Genomic DNA, 8,845 nt, shown 5'->3' on the forward strand with positions numbered 1-8,845 from the left:
GTGTGTGTGTGTGTGTGTGTGTGTGTGTGTGTGTGAGAGAGAGAGAGAGAGAGAGAGAGAGGATGAGAGAGAGAGAGAGAGAGAGAGAGAGAGAGAGAGAGAGAGAGAGACCTTCTCTGGCACCACTCTGTGGAGACATTAGGTTCTTCCTCCACATAGTGAGGGCACAAGTCTGGAGTCTTCAATTGGCCTTTGCTCAAGGGTATAAATGAGCCTTAGCTTTTCTGTACTGTCCTTCTGGAGTAGAGATGGTGTTGTCCAAAAGACCGTCTGTGAGGATACCCTTTCTCAGTCCTTTGGCTACTGAGTCTTCTGTGAAGAGTCTTCTGTGAAGGCTCTTTGACATGTACGTGTGGCTGTGCCCATCTAGTCTAGGATATGTGAGGCACAAGCCCAGCCCAGGGAGTCCATCCAGTGTCACTTCGCAGCTCTGGCCTTTAGTCAGTTGCCTTCTCTCCACTGTTCAGAGCGTCCTTACATTAGACAACTGCGTGACTCTTCCTAAGGAGATGTGAAAGGAAAGATGTCCGTACACCAGTGGAGGAGTCTGGAGATGACGTTCAGAAATGGCACCTGGCAGGGGGAAGGCAAAGAAGGAAGAACAAGTCATCAGTGTTGGACCTCAGGTGGCTGAGTGTGTTTGGTGTCTGCCACATATTTGCATCCCTCGGTGACATCTTTGTCCATGGTACCCATCTTTCTGGCAAGGAAACCATCTGCCGAGTGACTGGTAGAATGAAGGTAATGGCTGGTGGTGATGAGTCTTCTCTGTAGGCAGCCATGTTGTCTGCTCAGGATGTAACTAACATATAGGTGGGCATCACTGCTGTGCATATCAAACTCCAGGTCACTGGAGGAAACAGGACCAATACCCCAGCCATGAAGCCTAGTCATCCCCCATAGCTCATGCTCACTCAGGATGAAGATGCGGCAGATTGAGGATATCGCCCTCATCTCCTCTGACAGTACTCAAAGGAGGGGTGTCATCACGGTTGCCATCTGTGAGTAGGACCTCTCAAATTATTTTCTGTTAATAAATTGCTTTGTATAAACTAAAAAAAAAAAAAAAAGTCCGTTCATCACAGATATGGTTCAACAGGCCAAAGAAAGTATTCCAGCCCTCTACTTGGTAAACCAGTAAGAGTATTGGGACTAAATTCTGGAGCATGGGGGAGGTGTTACTGATAGATGGGCCTCCCTTAGGCAGCTCCTTCACTGAAAAGTCCATCCTAGCATGTTTCATGACTCATAAAAATGACATCTCTGGAACTTCCTGTTCAACTTGCAGACAGCCTCACCATCAGTGAGGCTTACATAACTCACAGCAGGGTCTCTTGAGTCTTGTAACTTTTTGATCTTCCTGAGTCTTGTAAGTTTTATGTGCTTCCTGGGTATCTTGAGTTTGATGAGTTCCCCCGGACTCATTCCTCCTTCTGGGAGGGGATGTTTCAATTCAGAGGAAGTAGTTACATAACAAATCAAATACCAGTGAGTGGAAATTGCATTTAGAGGGATGAATAGGAGAAAGCATATTTAACTTCATCTTCCTTGAAGTAGAATTCTAAGAAAATGGTTTTCAGCTGAGAGATTCTTTTAATGAGGCTGATAAAAATAGCATAATCTTGTTGAGTCAAAATCAATATAAAGACTATAGATATTTTGTATAACCAGAAGCACAAAAATAAACATCTGCATCTTCCACTCTGTTCTGAGACATTTTAGCAGTTGCGCCATTTAAAACAAAAATTCCTCTGTGACAAAAATATTTCTGAAAAGCTACATTTAGAATAAAATGAACTGATTCATTTGTCTTTCTTTTTAAATAATGCATATAGGTGTGTCTGTGTGTACATGTGAGTACAGGTCCGTGTGCACATGTCACACACAGGTCACAGGTACTGTACTCACATGTGCACTGGACTCTGAGTCCAGAAGAAGGCATTGGATCCCCTGGATCAGTTTTGAAGCACCTGATACGGGTGCTCGAACCCAAACTTAGGTCCTCTGTGAGAACAGAACAGGCTCTTAACATCCGAGCCATCTCTCCAGTGCCCAGAAAAGCTGAATTTGATCTTCACTTCAACATACTCCAAGAAATCCTCACAGTAGATGCTCTGGATAAAGAACGTGCCCAGCTTTTTAATCCAATGTTGCCCAAATTAAACCAAACAGAAGATTCTTCTCTAGGCGTCTAACAATGTCCTGTCATCGTGGCCACTTTAAAAATATCAAGAAAACTAGCTCAGGACTCAGACTCTGTAAAGGAGGGGACTGGTATTTTACTACATTTTAGAGAGGGGTGGATGGACATTCTGTCTTAATGGAGCATACCCAGCAGGGCTGAGAGAAACAGTAATTCTTTGTACCTTGTTGACTCTGGTATCTTGTAAATCTTTATCTAAAATATATATATATATATTACATTATATATCATATTGTATATACTGACATATATTACATTATGTATGCACTGATATACATTACATTATGTATACTGACATAATATATAATACATATACAAACTGATATACATACATATATATATTTATATACATATAATACAAGAGGGGAGTATTACTGTCTCCATTTGCAGGTGACATGGTCCAACAAAATGTAGGAGTATTCTTGCAAGAGCTGGACTGACCAAAGGCTTGACGTATCACCTGGAGCCCCATCCTTCCAGGAGTGGGTGTAGCCTTGTAGGGTACCAGCCTTCCAGGATCTGTATCCTGAGTCCTCCCTAACCAAAACCACCCAAGGGGCTTCTAGCAGAACCCTGCGTCTCACTTCCCCACACAGGGCTCTGCTGGGATGGCTTTCCTGCTTTCCAGAAGCCTTTGTTCCATGGAAAACAACTTGTTTTCCAGAGCAAGACCTCTAGGGAGGTGAGGGGAACTAGAATCCTAAATACAGGATGAGGATCAAAATTAGTCCCTGACCCTCACTTCCTCTTCAGCCACTGCAGGCTGCTGTGTAAGTCAAGAGAGGAAGTAGCCTGCGAGTGGATTTACTGAGAAGAAAAGAGCAACATGTCCCCACTCCCAGAACTATACAATAGAGACTTGTCTGCTGTGCTCTTCAGCAATTAGAGGAGGAAATGACCACTCTGCTCTTGTTTGGGGGACAGTTCAGTAGGGGGAAAAAGGCCACCACAGAAAAGGAGGCACGGGTGACCCTGTTAAAATGAAGCATTTGTCCCAGGGAGGTTGTCTGAAAGATGCTATTTATCTGTCTCTGTGGTCATCACAGCCTGTCCTTTCCTGTCCACAGTGAGAGGGGTGAGCAGTTCTTCCTAGAGGAAAGGGATAAAGGACGGCAAGGAATTTTATGGTTGGCACCACTGGTCTGACCAGCTTTGCCAGGAAACAAAATCAAAGTTCTTTGATTTTAGCAACTCTTTTTTGACACTAAAGGAGACTGAGATTTTATAGTCTGAAATGTGCCCCCGGTCTCCAGACCTGCCTGCCACGGTAGCTATAAACACTAGCTAGAACCTGCAAGGGAAAAAACAATGCCAGCTGTTTATTCTCTAACTTGAGTTCATTTTTACAGTTTGATCAGGATAGGTTGAGAGATCAGATGTGGACACAGTACAAACATCAGAAAAACATATATCATGTCCAAAGCAGCAGGCCCAGGCAGTGGCCAGTCTCTGTGGTCAGTCCAGGCCCAACATGGGAGCCCTGGGCATCAGAGCAGCCTGGAGATCCAATAAGGGGAAGCAGACATGGGAAGCGTCAAGCAGAGCAGTGCCAGGCACTTAGAGCAGCCTGTCCTTGGGTGGCGCCAACGGGAAGGAACGGGAGTGTCACAGCAGTACCGTCTCTGTTATGTGTTCCCTCCAAACACTACAGAAGTGTATAAAATGCAAGACGAAGGGCTCTGAACAACAGCCCAGCCATTCCTCTTCCTCTCCTGCCCCTAGGTCATCGTCCCCCTGGCTTAATTTCCAGATTATTGGAGCAGAGTTTAAGATCACAGGCTCCAGAACCAAACGATCCAGTTCAAACTCTGCTCTGTCCCAGCTGCACCCTCTTGTCTGCTTGTTCATGCACAAACCTGGGACAGGAGTGGTGCCTGGGCTCTGAGACTTAACTCACAGAGACACCGCAGAGCCCAGGCAGGGTCCTGTGCATGCAGTCACTGATTTTATTGCCTCGGACCTCCCTTCCCGTGAGAAGCAATAAACACAGGCAGTCCTGGTTGCTTCCTTCAGGGAGTTCACAGACTGAAATGTAGAGTCCTGCGGATGTAGAGACTGATGTTGTCGAATCAGTGTGCCCCACGTGGACATTTGCAGAGAGAAGGAACTCTGCTTAGAGGAGATGAGGAAAGAGCCACCAAGACTATGGGTATCACAGCATCCCCTACCTCCCCTCACCCAGCTGAGTCCTCAGAAAAAAGCTAAACAAGCCCAATGACTCAGTTAGACTCTTGAGACAGAGGCCCTCTGAACACACACACACACACACACACACACACACACACACACACACACGGACAGACATTTAACTGCAATATAGAAGTTAAACAACCAAACACATTAACAAGAACATTACAAGAAAAAAAAACCAGGGAAAATTGATTTCCTATTAAAAGTGTCTTTTATTTTCTTTTAAATCCATTGAATGCAGAAATGTAAACAAAATTTGCTCTGTCCTATGCACCCCCGCCACCTCTCCCCAGTTACGGTCTGCCTTCTTTAGCCTCCAACCCGAAGGAGCCAGGGGCATTCTAGTCCAGCAGCAGCAGCATGTGTCCTCCAAGTCCTGAGCACAGTCCCTCATTCTACAGTGACTTCGTGTCCTGTGAACTCAGGCTCCTGGTCCCCACAACTGGTCATACCTTAGGAAGGCTTTCTCTGCTACCCCTGAAGGTTAGATGCCCCTCCCTCTAATTCTTCAATTATGTTATGAGTTAAAGGGTGGCATCAGGGCTGGCAGAAGCCAGGGACTAGTTGGAGGCATCATCATTAGCAGGCCATCTGCTAAATGGATGGTCCTAGTGTCAGCTTCGGGGGCTTGCAGCAAAGGTTAAGTGAGGCGAGATAGATAAAATGCCTATGGTCATGACAGGTGATGTTCAATGAAAGGAAGTTCTCCCTGTTACTTCCCATTGGAAGTCAGTCAGGCTGCTTACTTGGATAGCGGACACAAGCTTCCATATGGGCCAAAACATTTTTCCCATTTAGAGAAAAATCACCCTAATAACACTGCACAGAAAGCCAGACTTGAGACAATAATTTATATAGGGCACTAGTCATTCTATAATTCAACTGTTTAAGCCAAGCTCTGCTGGGTGGTTCTTCTGGGCTACACTGAGCTCAGGATGTGTAGGCTGTAGAGATGGAGAAGGGTTGAGGAGAAAGAGGCCCCATGCCTCTCCTTAGCCAAGACTGGGCTGATTCATTAGAACTCAAGCCTGGCAGAGTCCTTGAGCAGAGGGAAGAACACAGGCCACTGGAAGCCCAACCTTGAAACTCGTGGGCACACTCGCTTCCACCCTATCCTCTCGGCTGCAATGGTAAGGCTAGCTCAGATTCCACATTCCCCGGGAAGGACTCGTGTTAAGGGCAAAGACTCAAGGGAGGATGGGTAGTAGGCGGGCTTTCAGTCTACCATGCCCAGGTTCCTAATGAAACCAGTTAGTTAGGGGAAGAGAAATGAACAGCAAAGGCAAGAAGAAAGAAAGCCCCGGTCCTGTCCTCACGGTCATGGGCAAGGGTATGTACATCCCAGGTTGCTCAATATAAGATAGATGAAAATTGACTGCTCAAGCCATTAACTGGTTGAACATTCCCTGAGGTACAGTAAAGAGACCATGTGCCAATTGGGAAATAAATCAAGATACTCCCCTCTGGAGCCCTGGCAAGGCAGATGAGTCTGGATTTATTGAGGACGCTAGGCCTCCTGACAGGAGGATAATTACAGGCTTCAGCACCATTAATCAGCAACCCGATGCCAACCAGGGGAGTCTATAAACCTCTAACTCTTCCTCTTCAAATTGACTTGACTTAACACAATTATTTAAATTCCATATTCCTGAGTGTTTGGTCTAAGAGAAAGTAGGAAAAACTATCAAAAAGAGAAGTTTGTGTCTCTTATTGTCTCCTCCAGAATATCATTTATTAAGCTCTCGGTAATTTGAACACACACACACACACACACACACACACACACACACACACACACACACACACACACCTTCTATCAGGTAGACTGTAACCAAGGATTTCCAGCTGTAATAGCAGAAAACTCAAGTCAGTGATTTGTGTGGGTGGGGCTAGCTAGCCTAGAAATGCTCTTCCAAAGTCACACACCTACAAGCCTGGCAGTCTTCATGGATCAATTTCTCTAGATAGATAAGACTGTTCCACGTGTAACGTTCTTTCCACAGGGTCTCTGACCTTCCTTTTCCTTAGTACCAAATAAAACAGCCTTGGCCCCGAGGAACGTCCTATCCATTGACTCATGGAGTTCCAGGGTCAGGGGGTTCCCACAGCGCTCTTGATGTGCCCTCTACTCTTGAGATGGTTGATGGAAGATTCTTCTTTACTTCAAAATCCTTTGTTCGGGAGCCAAATGTAAGAGATTTGGCTGCGGCGTTTGTAGAGAAGGGAAGTTCAGCATAAAGGGGCAGGCCTGGGCCTGTCGGCATCTCTGCTTCTGGGGCTTTCTCCTTCCCTGTCTTCCATCTACCCCACCCTGTGCCTTCTGGCAGAACCTCCCTCAAAATACCACACCAACTCTTGCTGATCCTCCAACTGCTCAGCTCTTCCCCTTGCTTGATCCAACAAAACTTCATCTCCACGAGCAATTTAACCTTCTTTTCGTGAGCCCTTACCATGCATCCAGCCCAAGCCTGGGGTCCTCACTACCGAGAGAGGTGGGGGCGGGGGCGGATTGTCATTTTTGTTTCCCAAGCAGAAATGCCATTCTTCCTTCTGGACCAACAGAACGAGTGATGTGCAGGCTCAGAGAAATTGGCTTAGCCCCATCCCTTCCGGTTAGGAGCCACATCCCAAATCATGAAAACCATTTCATGCGTGAATGCTGATCCACTCTTTCTTATGCTCTAATGTATTGGAAATCTATACATCTCAAAAAACCACAGCTTCTCTGCCCTATCCTGATAGAGTCTGATTCTGAGGACCTGTAAGTTTAAGGATTCTGTGCTTTCATAGGCTGATACTTCTCTCCCAGGTGGTTGTGAGTAGGGATCAGCTGCCCGTGCCTTGCAAATGCTGCCCTCCCTCTCGACCTCTGGTGGGGAAAGCCACCGGTCAGGGTACCATCTCTATTAGTTTCTACAGCTTCGGGAACAAATGACCACAAATTTGCAGCATTACTGACATTGGCAAGCCTGATACCCATTAAGAGATGTGCGGATAAACAAAATGTGCTACATCTAGGCAATTAAGCCTTTGAAAGGCAGAAAATGTTGATGTATGTTATAGCAGGAGTAAACCTCATGGACGTTATGACCATAATAAATGGAATAACATGGACGCAAAAAAGACAAATATTGAATTCTTCCAGTTATATGAGGTACCCAGAGCAGCCAAGAGTTGAAGTAAAAAATAACACAGAGTTTAACAGAGCCAGAGGAGGGAAAGGTGAAAGGCTTCTTCAGTGTACGCACAGCTTAATTTAGGGGTGATGAGGAAAGTCTAAAGATGAACAGCGGCAGCGTCAATACAACAGCATGCACTTGGTGCCACTAAACTACAAAAATTATTAATGTCATGGAGTTTGTGTACCTTGCACTGCTCAAATTTTTTTGTTTTGTTTTAAGATTTATTCATATATTTTATGTATGGGTACTCTATCTGCACATATACTTGCATGCCAGAAGAAAGCATCAGAATTCATTATAGATGGTTGTGAGCCACCATGTGTTTGCTGAGAATTAAACTCAGGACCTCTGGAAGAGCAACCAGTGCTCTTAACAGCTGAGCCATCTGTCTAACCCCTGTGCTGCCTAGTTTTATGTCAACTTGACGTGCGCTAAGAGTTATTTTCGGAGAAGGAGCCTCAGTTGAGAAAATGGCCCTACCAGATTAGCCTGTAGTGCTTTTTATTTATTTTGATTGATGACTGATGTGCAAGGGCCCAGCTTCTGTGGGTGGTGCTACTCGGAGACAGATAGCCCTGAGTGTTTTCGGAAAGCGGGCTGAGCAAGTCTTGAAGAGCAAGCCAGTAAGCAGCACCCCTCCATAGTCTCTGATTCTAATCCTTCCTCTAGGTTTCTGTTTTGCATTCCTGCCCTCACTGCCCTCATGACAGAATGTGATCTGAGAGTTGTAAGCTGAAATAAACCCTTTCCTCTTCAAGTCGTTTTTTGGTCCCAGTGTTTTTCCACAGCAATAGAACCCTCACTAAGACATGCATGGTCTAACACAATGTCTTTATGTCAACCCCAGAAATGTATTCTCTCACCGTTCTGTGGGTTTGATGTCGGCCACCAGTGCTGTTGGGTGCATTCAAAGTGTCATGACCTCTGTTGTGTCTACAGCTCTGGTGAGAGTCTGTTCGTTTTTCAGGGGGAGCAGGGTGGGGGCGGGGTTGAAGTTATTTTTAGTTTAAAAAACAAAAACAGCATTCCAAGGGGGACAGAGATAAACTGAACTGAAGGTTAGAAGGAAGCTGGGTGTGGACCTATCATAAGCTTTCATTCCAAAGCCTGGAAGTAAGAACTGAGCTTTTCTAGGGACTGACTGGATCATCAGAGCCACTCCTTGGTGGGGTGGGCAGAGCTATCCTTGATCAATGGCGTGGTCAACATGGGCTCTCAGGCAACCACCATGTGCCCACACTATTATGATTAACACTATTATTCTTGGGGG

General features: G+C 45.6%; 1 pseudogene; it reads left to right on the plus strand.

Moving 5' to 3' along the window:
* The first annotated feature begins 554 nt into the window (after positions 1-554).
* Rps14-ps3 (ribosomal protein S14, pseudogene 3) lies at positions 555-1,009 on the plus strand (annotated as a pseudogene).
* Positions 1,010-8,845: the final 7,836 nt, after the last annotated feature.

Source organism: Rattus norvegicus, chromosome 3, assembly GCF_036323735.1.
Source record: "Rattus norvegicus strain BN/NHsdMcwi chromosome 3, GRCr8, whole genome shotgun sequence".
Classification (NCBI taxonomy): domain Eukaryota; kingdom Metazoa; phylum Chordata; class Mammalia; order Rodentia; family Muridae; genus Rattus; species Rattus norvegicus.